General features: G+C 46.0%; 1 long non-coding RNA gene across 1 annotated transcript in view; it reads right to left on the bottom strand.

Moving 5' to 3' along the window:
• Positions 1 to 15,472, bottom strand: part of LOC140384853 (uncharacterized) — a 69,794-nt gene extending 54,322 nt beyond the window's left edge. The window contains exon 1 of the long non-coding RNA XR_011933174.1: positions 15,333 to 15,472. This is a non-coding gene — a long non-coding RNA (uncharacterized lncRNA). The remainder of the gene's footprint in view (positions 1 to 15,332) is intronic.
• Between the last annotated feature and the right edge of the window lie 407 nt (positions 15,473 to 15,879).

The following is a 15,879-nucleotide window of genomic DNA, read 5'->3' as shown; positions in this document are numbered from 1 at the left end:
AGGGGTTCAGATAGTTTATATATAGAATAATGGATACCCAGGAGTGAGTTACAGACTGGAATCTAATAGAGGGGTTCAGATGGTTTATATACAGAATAATGGATACCCGGGAGTGAGTTACAGACTGGAAAATATATATAATAATGGATACCCGGGAGTGAGTTACTGGCTGAAATCAAATCGAGATGTTCGGATAGATTGGATATGGAATAGTGGATACCTGGGAGTGAGTTACAGACTGGAATCTAATCGAGGGGTTCAGATGGTCTATATAAAGAATAGTGTAATCCCGGAAGTGAGTTACAGATTGGAATCTAATCGAGATGTTTGGATCGTTCATATATAGAATAACGGATACCAGGGAGTGAGTTACAGACTGGAATCTAATCGAGGGGTTCAGATAGTTTATATATAGAATAATGGATACCTGGGAGTGAGTTATAGACTGGAATCTAATAGAGGGGTTCAGACGGTTTTTATATAGAATTATGGATACCCAGGAGTGAGTTACAGGCTGGAATCTAATTGAGATGTTCGGACAGATTATTTTTAGAGTAGTGAATACCCGGGAGTTACAGACTGTATCTAATCGAGGAGCTCAGATGGTTTATATATAGAATAATGGACACCCGGGAGTGAGTTACAGACTGGAACCTAATTCAGGTGTTCAGAGGGTATATACATAGAATAAAGGATATCAGGGAGTGAGTTAGAGACTGGAACCTAATCGAGGGGTTCAGATGGTTTATATATAGAATAATGGATACCCAGGAGTGAGTTACAGACTGGAAACTAATTGAGGTGTGCAACTGGTTTATATATAGAATAATGGAAACCTGAGAGTAAGTTACAGACTGGAATCTACTCGAGGGGTTCAGATGGTTTACATATAGAATAATGGAAACCCGGGAGTGAGTTACCGACTGGAATCTAATTGAGGGGTTCAACAAACAAAGAACAAAGAAATGTACAGCACAGGAACAGGCCCTTCGGCCCTCCAAGCCCGTGCCGACCATACTGCCTGACTAAACTACAATCTTCTACACTTCCTGGGTCCGTATCCTTCTATTCCCATCCTATTCATATATTTGTCAAGATGCCCCTTAAATGTCCCTATCGTCCCTGCTTCCACTACCTCCTCCGGTAGTGAGTTCCAGGCACCCACTACCCTCTGCGTAAAAAACTTGCCTCGTACATCTACTCTAAACCTTGCCCCTCTCACCTTAAACCTATGCCCCCTAGTAATTGACCCCTCTACCCTGGGGAAAAGCCTCTGACTATCCACTCTGTCTATGCCCCTCATAATTTTGTATACCTCTATCAGGTCGCCCCTCAACCTCCTTCGTTCCAGTGAGAACAAACCGAGTTTATTCAATCGCTCCTCATAGCTTATGCCCTCCATACCAGGCAACATTCTGGTAAATCTCTTCTGCACCCTCTCTAAAGCCTCCACATCCTTCTGGTAGTGTGGCGACCAGAATTGAACACTATACTCCAAGTGTGGCCTAACTAAGGTTCTATACAGCTGCAACATGACTTGCTAATTCTTATACTCAATGCCCCGGCCAATGAAGGCAAGCATGCCGTATGCCTTCTTGACTACCTTCTCCACCTGTGTTGCCCCTTTCAATGACCTGTGGACCTGTACTCCTAGATCTCTTTGACTTTCAATACTCTTGAGGGTTCTACCATTCACTGTATATTCCCTACCTGCATTAGCCCTTCCAAAATGCATTACCTCACATTTGTCCGGATTAAACTCCATCTGCCATCTCTCCGCCCAAGTCTCCAGACAATCTAAATCCTGCTGTATCCTCTGACAGTCCTCTTCGCTATCCGCAATTCCACCAACCTTTGTGTCGTCTGCAAACTTACTAATCAGACCAGTTACATTTTCCTCCAAATCATTTATATATACTACAAACAGCAAAGGTCCCAACACTGATCCCTGTGGAACACCACTGGTCACAGCCCTCCAATTAGAAAAGCATCCCTCCATTGCTACCCTCTGCCTTCTATGGCCTAGCCAGTTCTGTATCAACCTTGCCAGTTCACCCCTGATCCCGTGTGACTTCACCTTTTGTACTAGTCTACCATGAGGGACCTTGTCAAAGGCCTTACTGAAGTCCATATAGACAGCATCTACTGCCCTACCTGCATCAATCATCTTAGTGACCTCCTCGAAAAACTCTATCAAGTTAGTGAGACACGACCTGCCCTTCACAAAAACGTGCTGCCTCTCACTAATACGTCCATTTGCTTCCAAATGGGAGTAGATCCTGTCTCGAAGAATTCTCTCCAGTAATTTCCCTACCACTGAAGTAAGGCTCACCGGCCTGTAGTTCCCGGGATTATCCTTGCTACCCTTCTTAAACAGAGGAACAACATTGGCTATTCTCCAGTCCTCCGGGACATCCCCAGATGGTTTATAAACAGAGTAATGGACCCCGGGAGTGAGTTCCAGACTGGAATCTAATCGAGGGGTTCAGATGGTTTATATATAGAAGAGTAGATTCCCGGAAGTGAGTTACAGACTGGAATCTAATCGAGATGTTTGGATAGTTTATATATAGAATAATGGTTACCAGGGAGTGAGTTACGGACTGGAATCCAATCAAGGGGTTCAGGTGGTTTATATGCAGAACAATGGATACCCGGGAGTGAGTTACAGACTGGAATCTAATCGAGGGGTTCAGATGGTTTATTATTGAATAATGGATACCAGGGAGTGAGTTCCAGACTGGAATGTAATCGAAAGGTTCAGATGGTTTATATTTAGAATAATGCATACAAGGGAGAGAGTTACTGACTGGAATCTAATTGAGGGGTTCAGATGGTTTATAAACAGAGTAATGGATACCCGGGAGTGAGTTACATGCTGGAATCTAATCAGGGGTTCAGATGGTTTATATATAGAATAATGGATACCCGGGAGTGAGTTACAGGCTGGAATCTAATCAAGATGTTCGGATAGATTATATAGAGAATAATGGACACCAGGGAGTGAGATACAGGCTGGAATCGAGATGTTCGGATAGATTACATATAGATTAGTGAATACCCGGGAGATACCGATTGTAATATAATCGAGGAGCTCAGATGGTTTATATATAGAATAATGGATATCCAGGAGTGAGTTACAGGCTGAAATCTAATCGAGGAGCTCAGATGGTTTAAATATAGAATAATGGATACCCGGGAGTGAGTTACAGACTGGAAACTAATTCAGGTGTTCAAATCGTTTATATATGGAATAATGGAAACCTGAGAGTGAGTTACAGACTGGAATGTAATCGAGTGGTCCAAATGATTTAAATATAGAATAATAAATACCCGGGAGTGAGTTACAGGCTGGAATCTAATTGAGATGTTCGGATAGATTATTTTTACAGTAGTGAATACCCGGGCGTTACAGACTCTATCTAATCGAGGAGCTCAGATGGTTTATATATAGAATAATGGATACCCGGGAGTGAGTTACAGACTGTATCGAATCGAGGAGCTCAGATGGTTTATATATGGAATAATGGAAACCTAGTGAATTACAGACTGGAAATTAATCGAGTGGTTCAAATGATTTAAAAGAGAATAATGAATACCCAGGAGTGAGTTACAGACTGGAATCTAATCGAGATGTTTGGATAGATTATATATAGAATAGTAGATATCCGGGGGTGAGTAACAGGCTGGAATCAAATTGAGATGTTATGATAGATTGTTCATACCATAGTGGATACCCGGGAGTGAGTTACAGGCTGGAATCTAATCGAGTGGTTCAAATGATTTAAAAGATAATAATGAATACCCAGGAGTGAGTTACAGACTGGAATCTAATCGAGGGGTTCAGATAGTTTATATATCGAATAATGGACCCCGGGAGTGAGTTCCAGACTGGAATCTAATAGAGGGGTTCAGATGGTTTATATATAGAAGAGTAGATTCCCGGAAGTGAGTTACAGACTGGAATCTAATCGAGATGTTTGGATAGTTTATATATAGAATAATCGTTACCAGGGAGTGAGTTACGGACTGGAATCTAATCGAGGGGTTCAGGTGGTTTATATACAGAACAATGGATACCCGGGAGTGAGTTACAGACTGGAATCTAATCGAGGGGTTCAGATGGTTTATTATTGAATAATGGATACCAGCGAGTGAGTTACCGACTGGAATGTAATCGAAAGGTTCAGATGGTTTATATTTAGAATAATGCATACAAGGGAGAGAGTTACAGACTGGAATCTAATCAGGGGTTCAGATGGTTTATATATAGAATAATGGATACCCGGGAGTGAGTTACAGGCTGGAATCTAATCAAGATGTTCGGATAGATTATATAGAGAATAATGGACACCAGGGAGTGAGTTACAGGCTGGAATCGAGATGTTCGGATAGATTACATATAGATTAGTGAATACCCGGGAGATACCGATTGTAATATAATCGAGGAGCTCAGATGGTTTATATATAGAATAATGGATACCCAGGAGTGAGTTACAGACTGAAATCTAATCGAGGGGTTCAGATGGTTTATATATAGAATAATGGATACCCGGGAGTGAGTTACAGACTGGAATGTAATCGAGGGGTTCAGATGGTTTACATTTAGAATAATGCATACCCAGGAGAAAGTTACAGACTGGATTCTAATCGGGGGTTCAGATGGTTTATATATAGAATAATGGATACCCGGGAGTGAGTTACAGGCTGGAATCTAATCGAGATGTTCGGATAGATTATATATAGAATAATGGACACCCGTGAGTAAGTTACAGGCTGGGATCGAGAAGTTCGTATTATAAAAAGAGCAGTGAATACCCGGGAGTTACCGACTGTAATCTAATCGAGGAGATCAGATGGTTTATATATAGAATAATGGATACCCGGGAGTGTGTTACAGACTGGAATCTAAATGAGATGTTGAAAAATGAAGGAACTGGACACCCGTGAGTAAGTTACAGGCTGGGATCGAGAAGTTCGGATTATATATAGAGCAGGGAATACCCGGGAGTTACCGACTGTAATCTAATCGAGGAGATCAGGTGGTTTATATATAGAATAATGGATACCCGGGAGTGAGTTACAGACTGGAATCTAAATGAAATGTTGAAAAATGAAGGAAATGAAAATCGCCTATTGTCACAAGTAGGCTTCAAATGAAGTTACTGTGTGTGGTAGTATGCATTAGGGGTCATGTGGGACTGTGAAGCCGTGATGCCATTGGCTGACAGATCCCAGGTCCTGGTTGGCTGTTGATCTCTAGCTCCGCCCTGAAGGCAGAGTATAAGAACCAGGAGTTCTCCCCGCAGCTCCAGTCTGTTGCTGAACTGCGGGGAACAAGTCACGCTTAATAAAGCCTCATCGACTTCATCTCTATTCGTCTCTCGTAAGTCATTGTGCGCTGCACTGTGAAAAGCCCCGAGTCGCCACATTCCGGCGCCTGTTCGGGGAGACTGGTACGAGAATTGAACCGTGCTGCTGGCCTGCCTTGGACTGCTTTAAAAGCCAGCTCTGTAACCCTGTGCTAAACCAGCCCCTGACATGTTTGGATAGATTATATATAGAATAGTCGATATCCGGGAGTGAGTTACAGGCTGGAATCTAATCAAGATGTTTGGAAAGTTTATATATAGAATAGTGGATTCCCAGGAGTGAGTTACAGACTGGAATCTAATCGAGGGGTTCAGATGGTTTATATATAGAATAATAGATACCAGGGAGTGAGTTACAGACTGGAATCTAATTGAGGTGTTCAAATGGTTTATATATAGAATAATGGATACCCGGGAGTGAGTTGCAGACTGGAATCTAATTGAGGGGTTCGGATGGTTTATATATAGAATGGAAACCCGGGAGTATGTTACAGACTGGAATCAAATCGAGTGGTTCAAATGATTTAAATATAGAATAATGGATACCAGGGGGTGAGTAACAGGCTGGAATCTAACCGAGATGATTTGATAGATCGTTTATGGAATAGTGGATACCCGTGAGTGAGTTACAGGCTGGAATCTACTCAAGATGTTTGGACAGGTTATACATAGAATAATGGATACCCGGGAGTGAGTTACAGGCTGGAATCTAATTGAGATGTCCGTATAGATTATTTTTAGTGTAGTGAATACCCGGGAGTTACAGAATATATCTAATCGAGGAGCTCAGATGGTTTATATATAGAATAATGGATACCCGGGAGTGAGTTACAGACTGGAAACTAATTCAGGTGTTCAGAGGGTATATACATAGAATAATGGATATCAGGGAGTGAGTTACAGACTGGAATCTAACCGAGGGATTCAGGTGGTTTATAGAATATTGGATACCCGGGAGTGAGTTACAGGCTGGAATCTAATTGAAATGTTTGGATAGATTATTTCTAGAGTAGCGAATACCCGGGAGTTACAGACTGTAATCTAATCGAGGAGCTCAGTTGGTTTATATATAGAATAATGGATACCCGGGAGTGAGTTAGAGACTGGAATCTAATTGAGGGGTTCAGATGGTTTATATACAGAATAATGGATACCCGAGAGTGAGTTACAGACTCGAATCTAATCGAGGGGTTCGGATAGATTGGATATGGAATAGTGGATACCTGGGAGTGAGTTACACACTGGAATCTAATTGAGGTTTTCAAATGGTTTATATGTAGAATAATGGATACCCGGGAGTGAGTTGCAGACTGGAATCCAATCGAGGGGTTCAGATGATTTAAATATAGAATAAAGGATACCAGGGGTGAGTAACAGGCTGGAATCTAACTGAGATATTTTGATAGATTGTTTATGGAATAGTGGATACCCGTGTGTGAGTTACAGGCTGGAATCTATTCAAGATGTTTGGAAAGGTTATATGTAGAATAATGGATATCAACGAGTGAGTTACAGACTGGAATCTAACCGAGGGATTCAGGTGGTTTATAGAATATTGGATACCCGGGAGTGAGTTACAGGCTGGAATCTAATTGAAATGTTTGGATAGATTATTTCTAGAGTAGTGAATACCCGGGAGTTACAGACTGTAATCTAATCGAGGAGCTCAGTTGGTTTATATATCGAATAATGGATACCCAGGAGTGAGTTACAGACTGCAATCTATTTGAGAGGTTCAGATGGTTTATATATAGAATAGTGGATACCCGAGAGTGAGTTACAGACTGGAATCTAATCGAGGGGTTCAGATGGTTTATATATAGAATAATGGAGACCCGGGAGTGAGTTGGAGACTGGAATCTAATAGAGGGGTTCAGATGGTTTTTATATCGAATAATGGATACCCGGGAGTGAGTTACAGACTGCAATCTAATCGAGGGGACCGGCACACTGCCGCGAAATGGCCCTTTTTGCCACAGCTTTTACAAGTAGCCGCGCGGGCCGGGCAGCGGTGCCGGGGGTGTTTCACTTGTCCGCAAAAATAGCAGCGGGCCTCCCCCGGGATGGTCTGGCGCTTTAACTGGGCAAGCTTGCGGGGGTGGGGGGGGGGGGGGGGGGGGGGGGGGGCTGCCGGGGAGTTGGTCGTGACGGGGATCCACGGAGCCCAAGGGGCTGCATCGCGGTCGGGGCCGTAGGCGCGGGCGTTTTGGGAGGCCACATCAAGGGAGGCTGCAAGGGCCCGTGCCTCTGAGAGTCCTAGCGACTCTCTTTCTAAAAGTCTTTGACGAGTTTGGGGAGAGTTCATACCTGCCACGAATGCAACACGAATTAGCAGGTCCGTGTGTTCGATCGCGTTCACCGGCGGGCAGTTGCAGCCTCGTCCCAAAATTAGCAGCGCGCCGTAGAATTCCTCGAGCGATTCTCCGGGAATTTGCCGTCTCGTCGATCTCGTCTCGGCGCATAGACCTGGTTTACGGGACGAACGTAGATGCCCTTCAGCAATGCGAGCGCCGTCGGGAAATCCTCTGCGTCTTCTATTAGTGAGTAAATTTCCGGGCTTACCCTCGAATGCAGGACCTGCATTTTCTGCTCTTCCGTGATCCGGCTGGGGGCCGTTCGGAGGTAGCCTTCAAAACATGCTTGCCAGTGTTTGAATACGGCCGCCGAGTTCGCTACATGGGGGCTTACGCGAGACGAGAAGCGATGAAGTCGATCTAGGCTTTATTAAGCGAGACTTGTCCCCAGCAGCTCAGCAACAGAATGAGGCTGCGGGGAGAAGCTCGAGCTCTTATACTCCGCCTTCAGGGCGGAGCCAGAAGTCGGCAGATCCAACCAGGACCCGGGACCAGTCAGCCAATAGCCTCTCGGCTTCACAGGTACCACATTACCCCTAATACATACCACCACACACACATGGGGAGAATGTGCAAACTAACTCCACATGCACAGTGACCCAGGATCGAACCCGGGTCCTTGCCGCCATGAGGCAGCAGTGCTAACCACTGTGCCACCATGCTGCCCCAACTACACCAACTTGATGCCCCAGTGACCCAGTTAATTAGCCCACCTCACATTCTGCACAATGGTCAGAATGCATCCATCTACTGTTATTTCTGCCTGTAAATAATGTACAGTAAGTAGAGGAATGGCAGAGAATGTTATTGTGCTGGCCTTCCAGAGTCCGGCACTAACATAAATTCAAATCCCAACATGGGCAACTGGTGGGATCTAAATTGAATTAATTAATATACCTGGAATATGGAGGCATGGTGGTACAGTGGTTAGCACTGCTGCCTCACAGCACCAGGAACCTGGGTTCGATTCCAGCTTCGGGTGAGTGTCTGTGTGGAGTTTGCACATTCTTCCCGTTCTGCGATTTCTTCCCACAGTCCAAAGATATGCAGGTTAGGTGGAATGGCATGCTAAATTGCCCCCTAGTGTCCAAAGGTTAGGTGGGATTATAGGGATAGGGCAAGGAGTGGGCCTAGTTTAGGGTGCTCTTTCAGATAGTCGGTGCCAGATGGTTTCCCCCTGCACTGTAGTGATTCGATAAAGCTCTCCTCTTAGCAATTGTGACCAAGAAACAGAGGGCGGGATTCTCTGACCCACCGCCGGGTCGGAGAATCCCCGGGAGGCGGCGTGAATCCCGCCCCGCCGTTCCCACGTCGGCTGCTGTATTCTCCGGCGCCGGTTTTCAGGCGGGGTTCACGCCACGCCGGTCCCCCCCCCCTGGAAATTCTTCGGGCCCCGATGGGCCGAGCGGCCATCGGTTTCTGGCCAGTTCCCCACGGTGGGACCTAGCAGGTAAGTTGGCTGGTGCGGTCCTTGGGGGGGGGGGGGGGGGGTGGGGGAAGAGATCCCAGGGGGGGCCCACGGTGGCCTGGCCCGCGATCGGGGCCCACCGATCTGCGGGCGGGCGTGTGCCATGGGGGCCCTTCTTCCTTCCATGCCGGCCATTGTAGGGCTCGGCCATGGCCGGTGTGGAGAAGACACCCCCCTGCACATGCGCCAGAATATGCTGGCCGGTCTGCGCATGCACTGAACCACGCCGGTGGTTCTGCACATGCGCTAACTCGCACAGTCCATACGGCGCCGGCTGGCGCGGCGCCAACCCCTCCGCCGCCGGCCTAGCCCCCAGAAGTGCGGAGAATTCCGCAACTTCCGGTCCGCCCGACGCCGGAGTGTTTTGCGCCGATTTCTACGCCGGCATCGGCCCATCTCGCTGATTCGGGGGAATCCCGCCTAGAGTGTTGCAAAAACCTGACTGGTTTACTAACATCCTTTAGGGAAGGAAATCTGCCATTCATACCTGGTCTGGCCTACTCCAGACACACAGCAATGTGGTTGACTCTTAACTGTCCTCAGAAATGGACTAGCTACTTCGTTGCACCAAACTATTCCAAAAAACTCAATTAAAACTGGACAGACTATCTGCCGTTGATTGAGGCAATGAAAATGACAGGGGCACAACCTCCCAGTCGACCCTTGAAAGTTATCCTCACTAATATCTGGCGAATTGGGAGAGCTATCCACAGACTAGTCTAGCAACATCATGACATAATGGGCAGCACGACGCCAAGGTACCAGGTAGGTGGGTTGGTCACAATAAATTGCACCTGAATTGGAAAAAATGAATTGGGTACTCTAAATTTATTTTTTTTAAATCATGACATAATCATACCCACAGAATCTTACCTCACAGCCAAGGTCCAAGACTCCTCCGTCACCATCCCTGGGTATGTACTGTTCCACCGGCAGGATAGACCTACCACAGGTAGTTGCATTACGGTATATACAGTTGGGAGGGGAATGGTGCTGGGAGTCCTCAACAGACCTTATGAAGTCTCTGCCATCAGGTCAAACATGGGCGAGGAAGCCTCCTGCTGATTACCACCTATTCTCACCCCTGACCCTTCCCCCGCAGCGGATCAATCAGTACTCCGCCATGTTGAACACCATTGGGAGGACACACTGAGTGTGGCAAGGGTGCAGAAAGTACTCCGGGTGGGGTACTTCAGTGTCCATCACCAAAAGTAGTTTGGTAGCACCACGATTGACCGAGCTGGCCAGGTCCTAAAGGACATACCTGCTAGACTGGGACTGCAGCAGGTGGTGAGGGAACCAACATGAGGGAAAAACATACTTGACCACATCCTCACCAACCTGCCTGCTGCAGATGCATCTGTCCATGACAGTATCGGTAGAAGTGACCACCACACATGCCTTGTGGAGACAAAATCCTGTCTTCACATTGAGGATGCCATCCATCGTTTGTGTGGCACTACCACCATGCTAAATGGGATAGACTTCAAACAGATCAAGCAACTCAAGACTGGGCATCCATGAGGCACTGTGGGCCATCAGCAGCAACAGAATTGTATTCAACCACAATCTGCAACCTCATGGCCCGGCATATCCCCCACTCTACCATTACCACCCAGCCAGGGGATCAACGCTGGTTCAGTGAAGAGGGCAGGAAAGCATGCCAGGAGCAAACCAGGAATACCGAAAAAAGAGGTGTCAACCTGGTGAAGCTACAATGGTGGAAGCAATATGCAACAGAGAAAGTGATCCAACAAATCAGATCTAAGCTCTGCAGTCCAGCCACATCCAGTGATAAATGATGCTGGACAATTAAACAATTAACGAGAGGAGGAGGCTCCATAAATATCTCCATCCTCAATGATGGAGGAGCCGAGCACATCTGTGCCAAAGGCAAGGCTGACATACTTGCAACAATCTTCATCCAGAAATGCCGAGTGTATGATCTATCTCGGTCTCCTCCGGAGCTCCCCAGCATCACAGATGTCAGTCTTCAGCCAATACGATTCACTCCACGTGATATCAAGAAATGTCAGATTGCACTGGATACTGCAAAGGTTATGGGCCGTGACAATATTCCAGCAATAGTACTGAAGACTTATGTTCCAGAACCTGCTGTGCCCCTAACCAAGCTACTCCAGTACAGCTACAACACTGGCATCTACCCGGCAATGTGGAACACTGTGGGGATTTTGTCCTGTCCACAAAAAGTAGGAGAAATTAAACCCGGCCAATTACTGCCCTATCAGTCTGCCCTCAATCATCAGTAAAGTGATGGAAGGAGTCATCAACAGTGCTGTCAAGCTGCACTTATTCAGTAATAACCTGCTCATTGACGCTGTTTGGTTTCCGCCAGGGTCACTCAGCTCCTGACCTCATTACAGCATTTGTTCAAACATGGGCAAAAGTGCTGAATTTGAGAGGGGAGGTGTGAATGATTGCCATTGACATCAAGGCAGCATTTGTAGCCCTAACAGAATTGAAGTCAGTGGGGATTAGGGAGAAAACTCTACATTAGTTGGAGTCAAATCTAGCACAAAGGAAGGTGGTTGTGGGTGGCCAATCATCCCAGTTCTAGGAGTTCCTCAGGGTAGTGTCCTAGGAGAACATCAATGGCTTTCCTTCTATCAGAGGATCAATAGTGGGGTAGTTCAGTGATAATTGTACAATATTCAACTCCATTCACAACACCTCAGACACTTAAGCAGCCTGTGCCCATATGCAGCAAGACCCGGGCAACATTAAGACTTGGACTGACAAGTGACAAGTAACATATGTGCCACACAATGCCAGGCAATGACCATTTTAGTCTCTCAGATCCATCGTGATTCTCTGCAAGAACTCAGCTAGCCTCACATTTAAAGAAACATTTCTATCTTCTATGCCTCTTGAATGGCAGCAGTCCATAGTTTTTTGATCGCTTTATTCTGTTTATTTCTGTCTATTTCATGCTGCTTGTCCTGTCTGCACATAACTGTGTGTTGTAGCTTCACCAAGCTAACAACTCATTTTTTTAGGTATGCCTGGTGCTGCTCCTGACATGCTCTCCTCTTCATTGAACCAGAGTTGATCCTTTGGCTTGCTGGTAATGATAGAGTCATGAGGTTACACATTGTGATTGAGTACAACTCTGCTGATGGCCAACACCACCTCTTGATGCCCCGCTGAGTGGCTGGTTAGAAAGATAGAATGGTTACAGCACAGAAGGGGACCACTTAGCCCCTCAGATCCATCGTGATTCTCTGCAAGAACTCAGCTAGCCTCACATTTAAAAAAAAAAATTTCTATCTTCAGATGCTTATCCAATTCCCTTTCTATATCTCTATTCCCCACCACGTTGGTCTGAGGGCTGACCACTTCTTCCTCGAACAAAGGCCTGAACAATCCCCATCCAGCACCACTCTCCGTCTGGACGAACTTGTCCTCTCACTGAACAATTTCTTCTTTAACTTGTGTTACTTCCTCCAAACCAAAAGCATGGTTATGGGTACCCATATGGGACCCAGTTTTGCCTGTCACTTTATGGAGTATGTGGAACATTTCCTGTTCCAGCCCTACTCTGGCCCCATCCCACAGTTCTTTAACCGGTACATAGACAACTATTTTGGTGCCACTTCATGTACCCACCTGGACCTGGAAAAACATATAAATTTTGCTTCCAATTTCCACCCCTCTATCACCTTCTCATGGTCCATCTCCAACACTTTCCTTCCTTGACCTTCCTATTTCAATTTCTGGTGATAGACTATCCACTAGTATCCATTACAAACCTACTGACAGCCTCAGCTATCTTTGGCTACAGCTCATCACACCCCACATCCTGTCAGGACCCCATCCCATTCTCCCAGTTCCTTCGCCTCCTTGGCATCTGTTCCGATGATGCCTCTTTCCTAAATGGTGCTGCTGACATGCCTTCATTCTTCCTTAATCGTGGTCTCACCGCTTCTCTGCCCTCCCAGAACCAGGATAGGGTCACCCTGGTCCTCACTTTTCATCCCAACAGCTCCGCTTCAAAGAATCATCCTCCGCCAGTTTCTCCAACTCCAGCATGATTTCACCACCAAACATATCTTCTCCTCACTCCCCCTGTCAGGATTCTGCAGGGACCATTCCCTCTGGGAGACCCTGGTCCACTCCTCCATCACCCCCAACACTATTCCTGTAGCACCATCCTGTGCAATCGCAGAAGGTGTAACACCTGCCGCTTTACCTCCTACCTGCTCACCATCCCAGGGCTTAAACACTCTTTTCAAGTGAGACAGCACTTTACGCGCACCTCCTTCAATCTGGTCCATTGCATTGGAAGCAGCGAATGCAGTCTACACTACATTGGAGAGACTAAACATAGAGTGGGTGACCACTTTGCAGAACACCTCTGATCCATCTGCAAGCAGGACCCAGACCTTCCTGTTGTTTGCCATTTTACATTGCTGTCCTGCTCTCATGTCTTTATGTTTGTCCTTGGCCTGCTGCAATGTTCCAGTGAAGCTCAGCACAAACTGGAGGAACAGCACCTTATCTTCCGATTAGGCACGTTATAGCCTTCCGGACTTATCATTGAGTTCAACATCTTCAGACTGTGAACTCTCTCCTCCACCTTTACCCCATTTTTATTTCTATCAATTCATTTTCATTTCTTCCATTGATCCGTTTTTCCCTCACGATTGTCTCCCCTCACCACACTAGGATCATCTGTTCCTAGTTGTCCTATGACACACTGCTTATCTTTGTTCGGTCATTAACACATTCCGATCTCTTAATGTGCCTCTACCGCCACCCTTCTTAGTCATTATTTCCATAATTTACATTTTCTTTTGTCTTTCTGTCCACGACATCTTTGTCAATCTCCACCTATCACTAGCCCTCTATCCAGCCTCACTGCTTCTTCACGCGCAACCCCCCCCCCCCCCCCCCCCACCCCTCCCCACACCAACAGTATAAACCTGACCCTATTTCCAGTTCTCTCTATCTTTGACAAAGAGTCATCCAGACTCAAAACATCAGCTCCATTCTCTCTCCACCTGTCAGATGCTGTCAGACCTGCTGAGGATGTCCAATATTTTCTGCTTTTGTCCGTTTTGAAAACTTTGGTTGAATCTGCCTCCACCACACTTGTGGTTACATTACTTTCCAGATCCTAACTATTTGCTGACAAGAAGTTTTTTGTCATGTTGCTTTTGGTTCTTTTGCCAATCACCTTAAATCGGTGCATTTGTTTCTCCACTCTTCTGACAAAGGGAACAGTTTCTCGCTACCTACTCTGTCCAGACCATCGGGATTGTGAACACCTCGATTAAGTCTCCTCTCAACCTTCTCCTCCAAGTAAAACAATCCCAGCTTCTCCAATCCATCCACATAACTGAAGGCCCTCATTCTTGAAATGATTCTGGTAAATCTTTTCCTGCACCCTCTCTCATACCTCATATTGTTCAAGCACGGAGCCCGGACATCGACACAATATGCCCGCTGATGTCCAACCAGTGTTTTCTGAAGGTTCACTATTACATCTTTGTTTTTGTACTCTCTGCCTCTATTTACACAGCCCAGTATCCTGGATGCTTCATTAATCTCTTTCTCAATTTGCTCTGCTACATTCAATGATGTGTTCATATGTACCCCCAGGCCTCCCTGTTCCTGCACCCACTTTAGAATTGTACCCTTTAGTTTATATTGCCTCTCCTCGTTTGTCCGACCAGAATATATCACTGCATACAATGTTAAATTTAATTTACCATTCGAACAGCCTGTCGATAATCTCTCACTATCCGCCTCATGGTTAACAATATTCAGAACTTTTGTGTCATCTGCAAATTTTGAAATTGTTCTCGATAAGCCGCAGTCCAGGTCAATAATATGGAGCAAGAAAATCAGTGGTCCTCATACCCATCCCTGGCGCATGCCAATCTTGCTCCAGTTTGTAAAATTACCATTCTGTTTCCTGCAGTGCCAAACTCATAGGCATGCTACCGCAATCCCTTATATCCCATGCGCTGACTGGATAGTCTGTAATGTGACACATTCTAAACTGCCTAACGCCAACACAGTGAAGGTTCAACATTCAGTTGTGACTGAAATCGACACCCAACATGCAAGCACGGCAATCTGTCAGGTTGATGGCAAAGACCTGTGAAGATTTACCTTTAGACTGTGCCTTCTTTCTGTAGAAGATCCTGTTTGACTGCTGTGGTTTTCCCCAGAGGTGGATACATGGATGTGGCACTTAAAAAGATTCCAGCTTGCCTGAAGCTTTTGCAGGCTCTCCAGGAGAAAGGGAATGTTGAGCCACTAACAATCCTAACTTTGGAGCCACTGTTTAAACTGCTGTCACAATGTATTGTGACGATCAGCCTGTATAACTCCATATCCATGTTATCTTTATGTTCATACTCCTTACCACGGAGGTCAAGGTGGCAGGAGGCAGCACTGAGGTCAAGACCCATTTGGGATTTGGACCAGTAAGTAGGTCAAGGAGATCATGAGAGAGAGCACCAAGGGAGCAATCCAACCCCCTTCTTCCAGATTTGATATTGTGAGAAAGTGGTTTCTACGGGGCAGACTGGAGCTCATTAACCTGCGGTCAATCTGGAAAAGTGTTGGCTAACTGCAGTTTGGATTAACTGCAAGAAGTGCAACCATAGGACCATAAGCAGAGTGAATGCTGCAATCTGCAGTGGGAAGGCCACCT

The sequence above is a fragment of the Scyliorhinus torazame genome, chromosome 10 (assembly GCF_047496885.1).
Source record: "Scyliorhinus torazame isolate Kashiwa2021f chromosome 10, sScyTor2.1, whole genome shotgun sequence".
Classification (NCBI taxonomy): Eukaryota; Metazoa; Chordata; class Chondrichthyes; order Carcharhiniformes; family Scyliorhinidae; genus Scyliorhinus; species Scyliorhinus torazame.
Note: the sequence above shows the minus strand (reverse complement) of the source record. Positions and strands in the feature narration are given on the sequence as shown.